Raw genomic sequence first — 14,940 nt, forward strand, 5'->3', positions numbered from 1 at the left:
GACATTGAACATTCCTTTACATAACGATTAGTTGATAACTGATATGCTAAAGCATTATAAATAAAGTGTGGACTAAAATATCAATCTTCACGGTAGACCAAGTGAAGTTTTTTCCGAATTAAACATTAGGATCTACAGTTATTTGGTTGTTAGTTATTGGAACTAGTTTTTTTTAATATAGTTGGGCAAAGCTAGAAATGCTGCAATAGATGATTCTGTCGTTCAACTGTACAAATTGATCATTATCAAGAGGGCATTTTTTTCATTTTGATATTCAAGATAGGTAACTGTTCAATGAGTCTTATCCTGATTTTTATCCGAGATGCAAGTATTGAATTAATGTTTAATTACAGTGGCAGCTTGTTAGTCAAGTGATATCGAAGTCCAAGCGAAAACCACACGTCTCCGATCACTGATGTCCCTCACGGAGCGAAAGTATCGGCTATGATCGACCGGTGCCGAGCGTAAGGCCGGTATCGTCTGCTTTCCCCGGTGACACGGATATCTACAGCATTTCTCTCGTCGCGCCGCCGGCCACCTGACCCTGATCCTCCAGGTTTCACTCTTACACTTGCCGTGGACATCTATACATTTGTCGTGGCCATCTATACACTGGTCGGCGCGACTTCAGACGTGTCAACGCGATGCTCTGACAATCGAGCAAAACAACTAGTGAGTACTGAAGAATCGACAGTCTGATATCATGCTTACTAATGGACTGTGGTGGCGGCGCGACAGTAGTTCTCCTCTGGTGGCGGCGATCTCTGATGTTCAGACACTAAGTAACTTTATACATCAAGCCAAATCGATGTCAGAAATATTTATCTGATCTATAAACTGATCCAATTTAGTCCAAAAATTAAACTGCACTATACAATATTGCAATTTTCACTGTTACAGTCAAATTGCAATGAATTCCGTTATAAAACGTAGAATAAAGACAGGAACTTCTATTTCATGATCGATAAAAAGCCAAGATATAACATATCCAATGCTATAATTATGAGGCACGGCAAAAGTGACTGCTTATTCGTACATATGTAGTGTGAGAGGTCCGGAAGCACATATTTGAATGCTAACTATGATACAAACCTAGCACCGGACCTCACAACTAACTGAAATATCCCGTGAACTACAGCACAATTGTCCATATAAATTATCTGTCTCCTGAGTAACTAATACAGTCAAAGGTTCTATTCATAGATTGACAAACCGATTTAACAGATTATGGAAGGCTCTGACAAAATGTAAAGATAATCTTTTCAAAAGGTTTTTTTCCCATCGTAACTTTGCTGTCTTTTCTATTACAAAAACAATAGAGTTCTTAGTTTGACCACAGGAACCTATATAACAGTTTTTAGTCCTAGGACCATTCATTAAAAGTTATCACACAGACAAACAAATAACGACGCGATTTTAAGAATGAAGGCACCTATTTTAGACGCTCTCCAATGAGTCACCTACTAGACGCCTAAGTATTCTCATTGTGATACCTTAACGAGTCTTATCTATATCCGGTCGTTAATACTAATCTCATTCTCTGTTTAGGTAATGAGGCCGTGGGAGTTAGAAGATATAGACCTAATTAGAAACTGCATTGGAATTTTAAACAGCAAAGGTTTTCAATCAATGCAGATTGATCAATGCTGTAGAGATCACCAACATGGAAATATATTGCAATGAGGCATTGGGTCAATATTTTTAGAATCCTTATTTTCCAACTAACTAGCCAACTGATTTTCCTTTTTAATTATTTCAGATGGCGTCTTGGAAACAACTTCTGAAAGAAAAAAAGACCTACGATTGGCTAATATTTCACAAGTACTATATAGTTTATGAGCATTACAAATCAGCAACAAGCTCCCTAACGACGGGTTCATCAACGTCACAAGAGTGCCCTAATTAAACTCTTCATCAACAGGCGGTAAGTGCAAAGACAACCATCAAGAAGACGTTCACCCTGTCCAACTCTACAAAGAGCCAGCTGCTGCTCTTCATCTGACATTTGACAAGGACGTCTGCCCGGTGCTCGGGTGGCCACTTGCCAACATCCATCTGGCATGCCTCTGGATGGGTAAGACTGCACCAGCCAGTCCCTCACGTCGGCGATGAGGCAAGGTCGTAGATGTCATCGCCCACAAACCGCACGAAGACCACGCGGCGGCGTGGCGGCAGCACGAGGCGTCACTGTCGTGCGAGGTGACGATGGCGACAGGATGATGTGAAGGAGTGATTGGACGAGATCATGATCGGAAAGTGCTTGGTAGGTGATCTGATGAAATGTTTAATGGTGCTGCACGTAGTTTATCTCGTTGGCTGCCAACCGTAGAAGAAGGTGATAAAAGGTAAGGACCAATAAATGGGTTAGCGACTCCTGCTGCTGATATAACTCACTAGTTTGTCTTTATACTTAGGCTATTGCCTAATGTGAATTATTTTTCTTCTCAATATGCAAACTGTTTCTTCAGAATCAGATTGGTTCAAGATTCTTCCTCGCAACTCAATCAATGACTGTTCTGGTGATGTGTCTTGATCATCTTCAATCACGATCTCAAACAGAAATGTTCAGCTCTTCATAGAAATGGAAATACACACGTGTAGAAACAGTGATTCCAAACAATTCCCGTTCCTTCTGCCAAGCGGCTGGTATAAAGACGCCGTTGTGGACGGCGAGGTTAACGCTGTAACTGTACTCGACAAGTGGATGACAATAGCGTGGAATGGCGGTATATTATAGCTTCTGGCAAGAGTCCATGAGCCACGTCCGACACATGACCGTACTGACAAGCGGGTCGTGCGAAAACCAGACGTGCGGACATTCGCCTCAGCTTCCGCCATGGCCCATGTCAAATTCTGGAGGAACTGACCACATGGGTCCTAAAAACTGTTAATATTTCTCTAAGACTTTAGATTTGTTATGTAGTTATTAAGTGTGTACAACAAGACTACGGTACGAATATAGAGAAGTCAGTAGATTTTTGAGACCGATACATTTTGATCTTCCAGCCTTCCAGGTGCTGTAATGGCCAGACGTAAAAGAAGCAACCTCCAGTTCTTTTACGCTTTGGGTGCAGAGATTTAGTTTTAGATTCATCTCCTTACTTTCCACTGGAGTTTAATCTTCAAGATAGACACCTTCACTACATATACCCTAAAGTATGTAAGCTGTTATAAAGACAACTTTATTCGCACATATATATCAAGTAATGTCTGGGATTAAAATTTTTACGATGGAAGGATTGTGGATAAAAAACAGTATTTTCCAGACATTAGCCGTCGTTTAGTGACACAAGAAATCAGTAACACTAATCTTCGAGATCTGCAAACTGACCTCTTCTCCAGGACGATAACTAAACCAACATAACACATAATTACAATCAAGGTTAAAATAAAAAGTTATACCACAACAAAATCCCACAAAGTCCAATTTGACAAAAGAGGAGACAAACGATTTTTCGATCTGAACAATTAGTGTTTCATTTTTATTAAGTGCATATTTTACAAAAATTGTGCATTGTAGTGATTTTTGTTTATACCTGTCAAAACACTATGGTATGATTTGTTTATATTAACCTAAATGTTAGATTAGTTACCTACCTGAAGAAATGAACAAATTGAAGATCTCTAAACGTAGTGTTACCGATTTCTTTTATCATTAGAACGATTGCAAATGTCCAGTAAAATCTTTTTTCTTCACTATATTTGCGAATTTGGTTATTTATTTGCGCTGTATGTCATCTATATTTTCATACTGAGTATGTATTTTTAATAGTATCTAAAAATGTACTATGAATAGTGTTTGTTTTAACCGTTCTTAGGCATACTATTGTTATATGTAAAAGTTTAAAAAGATTTTGCTGAGTGTAGAAACTGTCTTGAACTGGACAATAATTTTTTTCTATGTGTAATAGTAATGGCATTTTGATACGGAATGGTACTTTAAGAAACTACATTTTCTCAGATTACATTTACGACGTAGGATTTATAATCATAGGCAGGATGCTTATTGCACTTTCCCAAGTCTAGTGATCATTCAGCTTAGTTACAATGTTCAAGGAAGAGTCGCAGGCTAGTTGTCACACGGGTTTTGAAGTGGTTTCAAGCGTGCTTACAAGGATGCGAGTGGTTGGCTACCGAGTATGAGTGTCACCAGTTTCCATTCCAGCTCAGGACTTTCTACAAATGTCCTTATTTGGGCTGGAACTGATAACTTCCGGTGGTGAATGGGCTACTTCCTGCGCAGAGCACAGGTGGTTACTTCGGCTACGACATCGATTGGCCGAGAGGCTGTTAGGGTTGACCGAGACACGGGTGGGGTCGGCCTTGAGCTCTCTCTTGTACCATGGGCGGTTGGCTGGTATGCGAGTTTCAAAATCTCCCTGCTGATATCACCGCAGATGACGACTTGCAGAACATTGCAGCCGCATTGCAATGTAAGGGGTGTTGTAATAAATGTGAGTGTACGGGAAACCAGAGCACGGAGACTAAGAGTTACACTCCTAAGAAGTATCCATTAGTAGGCTATCCAAAACCAAAATACAAGTAAATTATTTTCTTATTTTATAAATTTCGTCATATACGACAGAAAATTGTGGGATAATTTCACTTCTTCAATTATGCAATCCCAACGTTAGACATAAAAGTACTTGTAACACCTACTCATTATAGTTTAGACTGCTGCAATAACCTGGACATAGTGCAGGATACAGTTAATTTGATAGGAACAGGTTTAGACATTATAAATATTCTTGTATTGTTAAAAGATGGAGTAATACTGATTTTTAGATTTTGCAAATTATCCTCTGAAAAATCCTAGTTTTTAACACGTACATTTATGTTGAAAACCCCGATATAAGTCAATAGAGTATCGAAGGATCCGATATAAAGTAAAGTAAATCTTACTAACCGATCAAACAAAGTACGAAACTGACAAAATATTTCTTATGATTGCAATTAGTTAATTTACAAATTATTTTATCCTTCAAATTTCCCATTGCCATCATAGGGACCCATACGACCAATTAAAACATTTTGGAATTTTATTTTTACTGTACGTTTTGACATTTTGTATCCAAAGCTAACAGAGTTCTTAGTTATACCATACGACTCCATGGATTTTGAAATTCACATTCACAGGTTCCTTACATATTATATTTAAAACTAGAGAATTATTTTATATTTTAATTAATATCAATTTAAGAAACTTGATTACTCACGTAAATCAGAAATTTTCTGCATACAACTATGGCTCATATAACGTAGCACGTCTACAACAATGTTAGAGTAAACAGCTCAGGTGTCGCCTTTTTCAAACAGGTATCGAGTTGATCAAGATGCCAATCAGCTGAACATAGGTTGCTGTGTTCAGAATAGGTCAATCGTGTCAGAAATCTTTCGATGGAAGAGAAATCGAACCGAATTGATTGCCCATCGTAAAAGGAAACGGACGCAGGAATCGAAGTAGCTGTAAAAGTTAATACGAGCGTCAATTTTTGGCGTCTATCCCCGGATCAGAGATACAAATTTGGCCTCCATCACTGTTGGGTGAAAGTGAGATGATACTCCCGCTCAGGTGCGTGGCGGCGAGAAGATAAGAGTGCGTACAATCGTGTAGTACGATATTGTGCGTGATGATACGGTGGGAGCTTGAATGATGACGGCTCGTGAGGGATCATCGTGAACTCTTGATCTCAGGATTACTGAGGTCGTTGAAGTCCATCGAAGGTCATCAAAACCACTAATTTACAATAAATTGCTATTTGTTTTTGTAAAATAAAGTGTTCTTGTTTTACCGTAAACGTCAGAGCCATTTAATATTGGACAACCTGCAATCTACCAAGTGTTTTAATGTAAAAATGTCAATGGCGTTAAGCTCGTTCATAAACTATACGATATAAATGATTTCCCTAATACTATGGCTACTTATGCTTTTTACTCCCACCGGATGTTGTGTTCTCTTTATTTAGGATTACTAAAACCAAAGTCCTTATTCATAATAATTTAGTATATCCAAACACTTTGTACAAGATTATAAATAATATATTGGAACATCTTTTGGTAACGTGTTTTCAAATTGACAACATCCATGGCAGTGTCAATACCACAATATTTAATAAGCTAATATTAACGATTATTTTTTCTATTTTGTAATATACATTTTTTAATAATATGAATTATTGTTATAACATGTTTTACATATTCACCATGGTACTGAAAATTCATTACTCAAATTCTAAACAATGCTATTAAATAGTAGCCTAAAGCAACCGTGTCGTATACATTTCTTAGTTCTCCAGCACAATCCTGGAATATATAAGTCCTTCATAAATACTGTATCAACTGTTGTGCACTCTTCAGTAACGTATGGTCACAATTATATGTAGAAAGCTCTACAGGGGGTCGTTAGTAAGTAACACCTTATCAACGCTTGGACTCTCTTATCATCGGCTAATCAATCATATCTAGTTAGCGCCCGTGGGCAACAGTAAGCACGCTCTCTCCGTCTCCGCTTTCATCCTGCGCTGCGTTGCGGTGCCAAGGGATTAATTGCGCGGCAGAAAGTAAAAGTGGACCGAGGCCGCTTGCTGGACTCGCCGCACCCTGACAACCACGGGTTCACAAATCAGAACTTAGTACAAATTGGTCTCGTTAGAATTAAATTCAAAACGATAATTTTCATTACGTCTGTCACCAGATTAAAATTCGAAAACCTTTTTATATTTACGGCTATATAGACATGGACGTATTGGAGTGCTCAAAATCAAAAGCTTAGCGGGTTGGAGAAGCTTGGAGAGTCTTTTAAGGCTTAGAGAGATTGGTAAAGCTTGAAGAAACTGGTAAGGCTTGGAGAGGCTGGTAAGGCATGGCGAGATTGGCTGGTATAGAGCTGACCAAGGAGTAATGACTGACTGAGATTAATGCCCCAAATCCTTCCTCATGGATCTTGACAGCAGGCGGCCCCTAATAGAACCTAATCCGTCCAGCATATCCTGTAACTCCGGAAGCAGCTCTAAGGCCCTTTTAGGACTAAGTGCAATTTCTCAGCTTCTTCTCCTCAGAGAACAAAAACATTTACACTATGTACGGAATGTCTTACGGAGATGATATACGAGTATCGCTGAATAACTATTACTACCCAGTAAGAGTAGAGGTCGCCTCCTGTCGAGATCCATGAAGAAGGATTTGGACCATTAATATAAGACATTTAACCTTGGAAGAAGGGGAAGCAAGCTTTGAAGCAGCCTCTCCAGTCAAAGCAAAGAGGGCACACCACCTAGGTTACATCTAACCTAGCAACTGCCTTTAACAGTAAGTTCCTCCTGCCCACCATCCCTATGAGGTTAGTTATAGGTTAGGTTAGGTTACACCACAAGGATTGAAAACACGGCATCATTAAGGTATCATCAAAACGATATTTATTTGAAAATTTAAATATATTCCTAGGCATTCCTAAGGTTGGCAATGGATTTTGTGGTAATCTCCTACATCCATACTACCTCCCGAATCCGGATCTCCATAAGCTGTCTTGTTGATTATCCTAATCGCATTAAGAGAAGGAATTGGATTCTATCTCGCCAACCCGCCATCATAAACTCCATTTAAGTCTTAGTACGCATTTAATTCAAATGTGCCCCATTCAATGTTGTGTACTAGTATTTCATTATGTAATATAGTTTAATTGCCATGTCTTCTGAAAATTGTTTTACTTATTTTAAAAAAAAAAATTGAAGTATGAAAATATTAAAACAAGTAATATTAACACATTAAATACTAATAATACATTAAATTAGGTAATATTATTAGAATAATAATAATATTATTACTGTACTGTATATTAATAATGAGGAGGTGGAACATTAAATTAACTCTCCTTTACCCAGACCAGTAATTTAACATTCCCAGCCCCATAAAAACACAAAGATATACCTAATTGGCACACATAAAAAGTTTACACCATATACGCCTAAACATAGTTTTTCTCTTTGTTGGCAAAGAAATAATTCATAAATAATTTTTTGCATTATAGATATCACACAAGATATTAAACATCATCAATATGTCTTACTTGTTACAGGTCGTTAACTAGTCATATAATACGGTAGATATTAGGTGTAGATACAAAAGTGTAAGTTTGCGTGCGAAGTAAGCGTTAGTTAGTTAAGTTGGTTCACGACTGTTAGGTTTTAATTTAGTTGTGGTACCAAGGTTAATACGGTTAATCAGTCTCTTGTTTTCATTCAGTTTCTGTCCATGTAGTTTATCCCAAAAGTTAATCGCTTCACTAACCAAATTGAGCAGTGACACAGCAGTGTCTAGTTCGTTAGTAAACAGTGAAAGTATGTTTGTAAATCATCGGCGTAAAGTTTTATATTTAAATATTTTATAATTGAAGTAATATCGTTTGTGTATACTGGGAATAGAAGGGGCCCAAGAACAGAGCCTTGTGAAACTCCCTTCGTAACAGTTTACCAGTAAGACATTTTATCCCCTTCCTTCACACATTGTCGACGTCCAGTGAAGTAAGACTCGACCCAGTTAAGGAAACCATAGGAAAAATCATACTTCTATAATCTGATGAGGAGAAGGGGATGGTATACGCAGTCGAAGGCCTAAGAAAAGTCGCAAAGTATTAAAATAGTCACTAGTCTCTTATCCATTGCCAATCGATTATCATTGGTGATTTTCAATAAAGCTGTCGTAGAACTATGATTACATCTGAATCCCGATTGGAATTTGATCAAAATATTATAGGTATTGAGATAAGAATAACACTGTTGGTGTACTACTCTTTTGAGCCATTTTGAGAGGCATGATAGAATACTTATTGGGCAAAAACTATTTTGTAAATTTGTATTGTATTGAAGTACTGATAATAAGAAACTTATCTTTAAACCAGTTATAAAACATAGTTTACATATATTTACAAGATGTAACAAACCCTAGAAAGGATTATTGCAAAGAGAATAAGTAACATATTTATGTTTACAAATATACTACTCTAGTTTCAATGACAGTTTTTTTTAATATACTGCCTGATGGAACACGGACTCAAATATGGGTTTAATATAGACTTCTTCTATCTTATATCAGCTCTTGTTTTCTCATTTGAGTATAAAACCGCTGAATAATATACATGTGTTTAATTTCAATTGAACATAAATTTAATAAATATCAAATATAATTTAACAAATTATCGGTCCAAACACGAATTTAACGACGGATATATCATGATAACGAATTCAAAGACGTTTATAGTAAAAGTATAATAGTGTTACTAATAATTGATTCTTATATAGGCCCAGGACAAATAATTTACGTCTAATCTTATGCGACAACCCAAAGATTGCTTTCATTTATGCTCCATCCATCAAATATGGTAAAAAAAGAAGTCAATCTGTGTAATAGGTTCCTAAAGTAAAAACCTTATTGTAGAAACTTCAAAGGAAGGCGTGTTCAACAATTGTTTTGAATCGAAATTCATGTAGATTACAAAGTAATAATTAATGAAAAATTTAAGTTTTACTTGAGACAAATACAAATTCGGGCACATTTATTTTGTTTACAAATTCTTCAGGTTTAACCTAACTTTGTGCAATTATTGCGTGGTATAATCATAATATTAAAAAAAACACTAAATCCAATGAGGGTTTATGGAATGTAAATAATGTAAAATTTGGTGTCTTTAAAATATTTGTAGGGTGGTCAAAGTGAGGTTGCAGACTCGGACTTATCAATGTAAATGGAAAGTTAAAGGATACTGAATCAGTTATTTTATGTTTAGATTTAATAAATATCTAATAAATATGTTAAGAAAACACCCATTTCAGAGTGATCATGTAAATGTGTGATGTTGTGCTAATTATCAAAAGTTATCCATCGCATTGAAGGAACCGAGTAGTTGGCATCTAAGGCGAAGAACTGATGAAGACACCGAAGGCCGCTATTACAGTAAGTGATGCTTTATTAGGTGGCACCAGTGTATGTCTGATCCTCCGCAATAACGAGAAATGACGATAATAACCAACCTCCGGCGGGGCTAGGGGGGGGGGGGAGGTGCAAGTAACCTACACACATTGTAAACTATGTACACTTCTCTCCTTCAAATGTTTAGGATACTGAATTAAAATAGAGAATAACGAGTGATATCGTTATTTACATTTTATATGAATAATCCTTAGCTGGTTTTATCAATACTCGTTGATTACTTAACAAACATTAAGATTGTATTTAGTTAAGATTTTTATAATGGTGATATTGTATAGACTTAAAATGCTTGCGCAATTCATTTATTTTTAGCTTTAGAAGTATACGTTATAACAATTTTTCCATTTAATATACACCTATATTAATTTAATTATTGTGTTGGCATTGGTGAAGTTAACTTACAAGTACCCATTTTCATCAAAACAAACCAACGTAACTGTTACAAGTTAAGAACTGTAAGGTAAACGAAGATTTTTAAGTTCAAACGAAATTAATTACTCCAAAAAAAATGATTTTTTTTAAGATATGAAAAATAGTATTATCTATATGTTTATAAAAGATATAAAACTGTTATTTTTTCTTTCAAAAATTTACGGTTTCTTTTCTAGCATTATTGTATTGTTTCTAAGAAATATTGATGTTTCTATCTTTAGAACGATATTTTAATAATATTAAAGATGTTTAGAATTTATTCCTTAACCGGATTCTTGGGAATGTCATTTTTTATTACAATTAATGACTAATTCAGTATTCCATACTTCATATTCAGTACTTCCATATTTTTAGATTTATTTATAGTTTTAAAATAATACTGAATGTAATTAATTTTATTTGTTTTATTTAGTGTAATTAAAAAAACAAGTTGACTATATGCAGTCAATATACAATACTATTTAAGTTACTTAGACAAAATTATATATTTTGGATAATGAGTATATAAAGCATGTACTGTATATCAAGTAAAGTTTTTTGTATGAATTATTATTTGTGTTGACAAAAGTGGACAAATTAAAAAAAAAAATTGTAGTTACTATTAATATTTTCGTTGCTAATAATATATTTTTAAGTACGTGGTGCAATATGTATATTTTTTTAAATTCTCAAATGTTATATAAAATTATATTTGTACACGTAGTAATATTTAAAAAAAATATTAAGTTTTATTTACTATTCAAATTATATTTATAATAAAGTTATCTTAATTACCAAGCAGAATTAGATTATCATATAACAAGTTATAATATTTAACTAATTAAAATCTTATAGTAATAAGATTAAGATTTAATTTGTGTTAAACTTGGTTTAACATTAAAAATGACTGGTAGTATAGATTTATGAAAAATGTAATACTCACCCAAAATAAAACCAAACCAAAAATAAATTCCACACAAGGACGGCACAATCGACAACTACTGGAATGTCACAGAACCGACGCTGACATGGTGTCACGGCGCGTGAAGCGGGCACACTGACTTGAGTATCTACTCGCCGCGAGTAGCTGCTAGCGCCTCGGTGTGGTCACTAGCGGTACTATGTGCTTCACATCACCGGACAGGCGATATGATTTGCATGAAGACGCAATCCTTCCAAATTCTTACCAAATAACAATTAAAACATCACATCATTACTTTTCTATTGAAGACTCGGAACAATTGGAAAAAACTTATATAAATACTACTAAATGTAAATAATACAATACTTTTCTAAATTATTAATTTTTTTGGACGAGGCATTTTGAAACCAAAGGTTTCATCATCAGGCGACTCCACAAATAAATATTTACATAATTTTTATTACAACTAAAATACCATTTGGTGTAAATATGCAAATATAAAAATGTTTGAAATATTTCAGCCAGTATGAGAAAAAAAAAACTCAGAAACAATGAAGAAGGTCCTATTGAAAATTATTCCAGTCTTCTTTCTTCTCAGTATATTCCAAAATTACACTGTAGTCATATCTAATTTTTTCATAATGTCTGAAAGATCTCCAAAATTGTTGTATTTGCACATTTACATCATATGGTGTTTTAATTGTAATAAAAATTATGTAAATATTTATTTTTGAAGTCGCCTGATGATAAAACCTTTGGTTTCAAAAGGCCTCGTCGAAAAAAATAAATAATTTGGAAAAGTATTTTATTACTTACATTTAGTAGTATTTATTACTTTTCTATTTCAAAACTTTTGGACGATCGTTCGAACAAAAGAATAGTAAATATTTAAAAGGATTATGCATCCTACTACATTTTCCGACTAGTACTCAAAATAAAATAGTATGAAAATTCTAAATGTCCTAGTTGTCTAAGCCATTCCTAATCCACACTATTGTTTCTGAAAATCATTTCGATTAGGTCTTGGGATCTGGATAGTACTTGATGTTATTGGAATTTGAGCATGTCATAATATCTAATAAATAACTTCCATAAAAGTATTAAAAGTTCCTAAATCTACGAATACTATAAGTTCACCAGCCTCAGAATCCATTTCGGTTTCCTGAAGAAATTTTTGAGAGTCCCCGCCGAATATCTTAATTAGAGACGATTTTTGAATTTCTAGAAAATTAAATGTTGTATTCATTGTAAACATAATAATGTAATCCATCGCATGAAGAACTTATCTTTAAAATTCAAGATACGGGCCTTGGATAGCTGTTCCCATGAAATGTAGCTGAACATTCTGGAGTATGTTGTGTTTCTCAAGTACATGATCCAGCTTCCGAAACCTCGGCCATCTGGTTTGTATTTTATGGTTTATTTATACATCAGACCTTACTCGGTCAAACTGAATTATATATTAAGTATTTCATATCAAATATTTTTAATTTTATGTAATTTATGATAAGACACTGGTTAAAGTGAGAAAGCCAGTTTGATCATTGGTTGGAAGGAGGGTGGCAAGAAGATACCTATCTCACAGTCAACCTGGAAACATTAGTAGGACAACAGGGATAGGCTCAACATGGATGGTGATTAAATAGAAGTTAGTATTTATGTTATTCAGCCAAAATACACTTATACCAACTAACACAAAGTTATTCAGGACCTATTTGAGTGCCTAGTTTTCTTAGTTTACGTGATCATTGGGGTATTAATGACGACCTTGGATAGAAGTATCAAGACTACATTACATCCAACCCTCGCATTATATTTCATGGAAAGTACATTAATTTTATCTTTAAAATGTGATTAAATATTTGTAGCAGGATAATAACAAAAATAAAACTGTTATTTATAATCAAAATATTAGAATAATTCGAACTCTTAATCTGTTACTAATTTTTAAGCCGTCATTTGGTGAAAGAATATTTAAAAAACTTTGATCCAATATCAAAATGTTACGCAAATAATGATGTCATTGAGACAGCGGATAGCAAGTTTTTAATATATAATATAATAATGTATAGTAACTTGGGAGGGATTGTCAAAAGCTAAGCGGAAGGTTTACGGAAAATTCAAAACAAAAGGTGACATTGGCGTCCTAAAATTATGTAAACCAACGAAATTTCTAATTTGTTTCCGATCTAAATTTAATACTCTATTTGAGTAAAAGGTACTTAAAGGTACTGGTAGCAAATATATTTCCTTTTTAGGCTAACTCCATACCAGTAGGGCTTATTCATCCAACCTTGGCGTGGGTGAGCATATTGTCAATATTGACAATATAGAATATTGTCAGCTGCAACACGACGCCTACTATATGCAACCATGAATCTTTGTAAACGTGTTCCTCATGATCCACTAACATTGACTCAAAGTACAAAGTTACCATGGTTAACGTTACAAGTGACTCTCCTGTCGTTCTCTGTCAGTCCTGATTCAGCGAGGTGGGGGGGGAGGTGTTCCGGAGTTTACGATTCCTTTCAATGTCCAGGAATGCTAGGAGAGATGTCTTCAATTGGAATTTCCTGGACTGAAATTCCTCCCAATGCCGATAACTAAGCGTTGGGACATATAAACGCAACTCACGATGGTACACGACACCTTGCTGAAGTTCTCGAGCTGCCGGACATGTTGAAATGAGATAGGATAGGAATTCCCATCTCATCAACATTAATGTCCTTAATGTCGCATTAATATTCAGGGACATTTCAATACCCAGGTGAGAGTGCATTATGGTTTCCCGGTTGAGTCCATTAATTTGTGGCCATGGTCCTTATCAGCGTGGTTGTACAGAGTGTAAGATAAGTGGATTTTCTTCCATGTCCATAACAGACTACTGGAATGCACTGCAATATATTTTTATCAATGTAATTTATGTTTATGTTCCTCGCGATTGCCAGTCACATATTTTAGGGACTTGAATCCCAGTATTGGGGTACTTAAAGGATAATGCCACCGCACCTTTTCAAAACATATCGCAATTTTGAAAAAAGTAGAAATTTTGTTCAAACATTGCGTAGACTTCTCAGTTACATTTCTAATGGGGAATAATTTACTCATCAAGTGAGGCAATCAAACGTAGTACAACGGGTTTATCTGTTCTAATATTGGTAAATTACGGGCCGATTAATCGATATTAACTGGGACTTAGTTGTAGAGCCTAAGATATGCATCCAATCGATAGGTATCAGTATATTAAAAATGGTGCAAATACTATCCATTGTATTGAATAATCCCGATCACTTATTAACAAGCAATAGAAAAACGACTCGGTTTTAATCTTTCCATTCCAATTTTAGTAAGTTTTAGTTTTATTCATTCCAAATTTAACTTTAAACTTTACAGATATTCTATTATTATTAACTCATCCTGTCCGAGAGGAATAAATAAACACCTGGTATCGAATCTTGAACATAGCCTGAACTGTCAATAAAATATTCCCATGGTTTTATAGTAAACCATGATTCGAGGCGATACTGAAACAGATGTGTTTTAACGGCAAGAATAATTCTTAATAAAAACCGAACAGTTCATTGAAGAAAAGTAATGATGAGGTCAATAGGACTACGCCTGAA

General features: G+C 35.0%; 1 protein-coding gene across 5 annotated transcripts in view; it reads right to left on the reverse strand.

Annotated features, from left to right (window-relative positions):
* The window catches only part of LOC124362102, a 265,442-nt gene that overhangs the window by 138,125 nt on the left and 112,377 nt on the right, over positions 1-14,940 (reverse strand). Inside the window, exon 1 of one of the 5 annotated variants that reach the window (XM_046816286.1) lies at positions 11,339-11,475. The exons of the other annotated variants lie outside the window; for them this stretch is intronic. The gene's annotated coding sequence lies outside the window, so the exon portion shown is untranslated. Of the gene's footprint in view, positions 1-11,338; positions 11,476-14,940 lie in introns of those variants that run through there. 5 annotated transcript variants of the gene reach the window in all.

Source organism: Homalodisca vitripennis, chromosome 5 (assembly GCF_021130785.1).
Source record: "Homalodisca vitripennis isolate AUS2020 chromosome 5, UT_GWSS_2.1, whole genome shotgun sequence".
NCBI lineage: Eukaryota > Metazoa > Arthropoda > Insecta > Hemiptera > Cicadellidae > Homalodisca > Homalodisca vitripennis.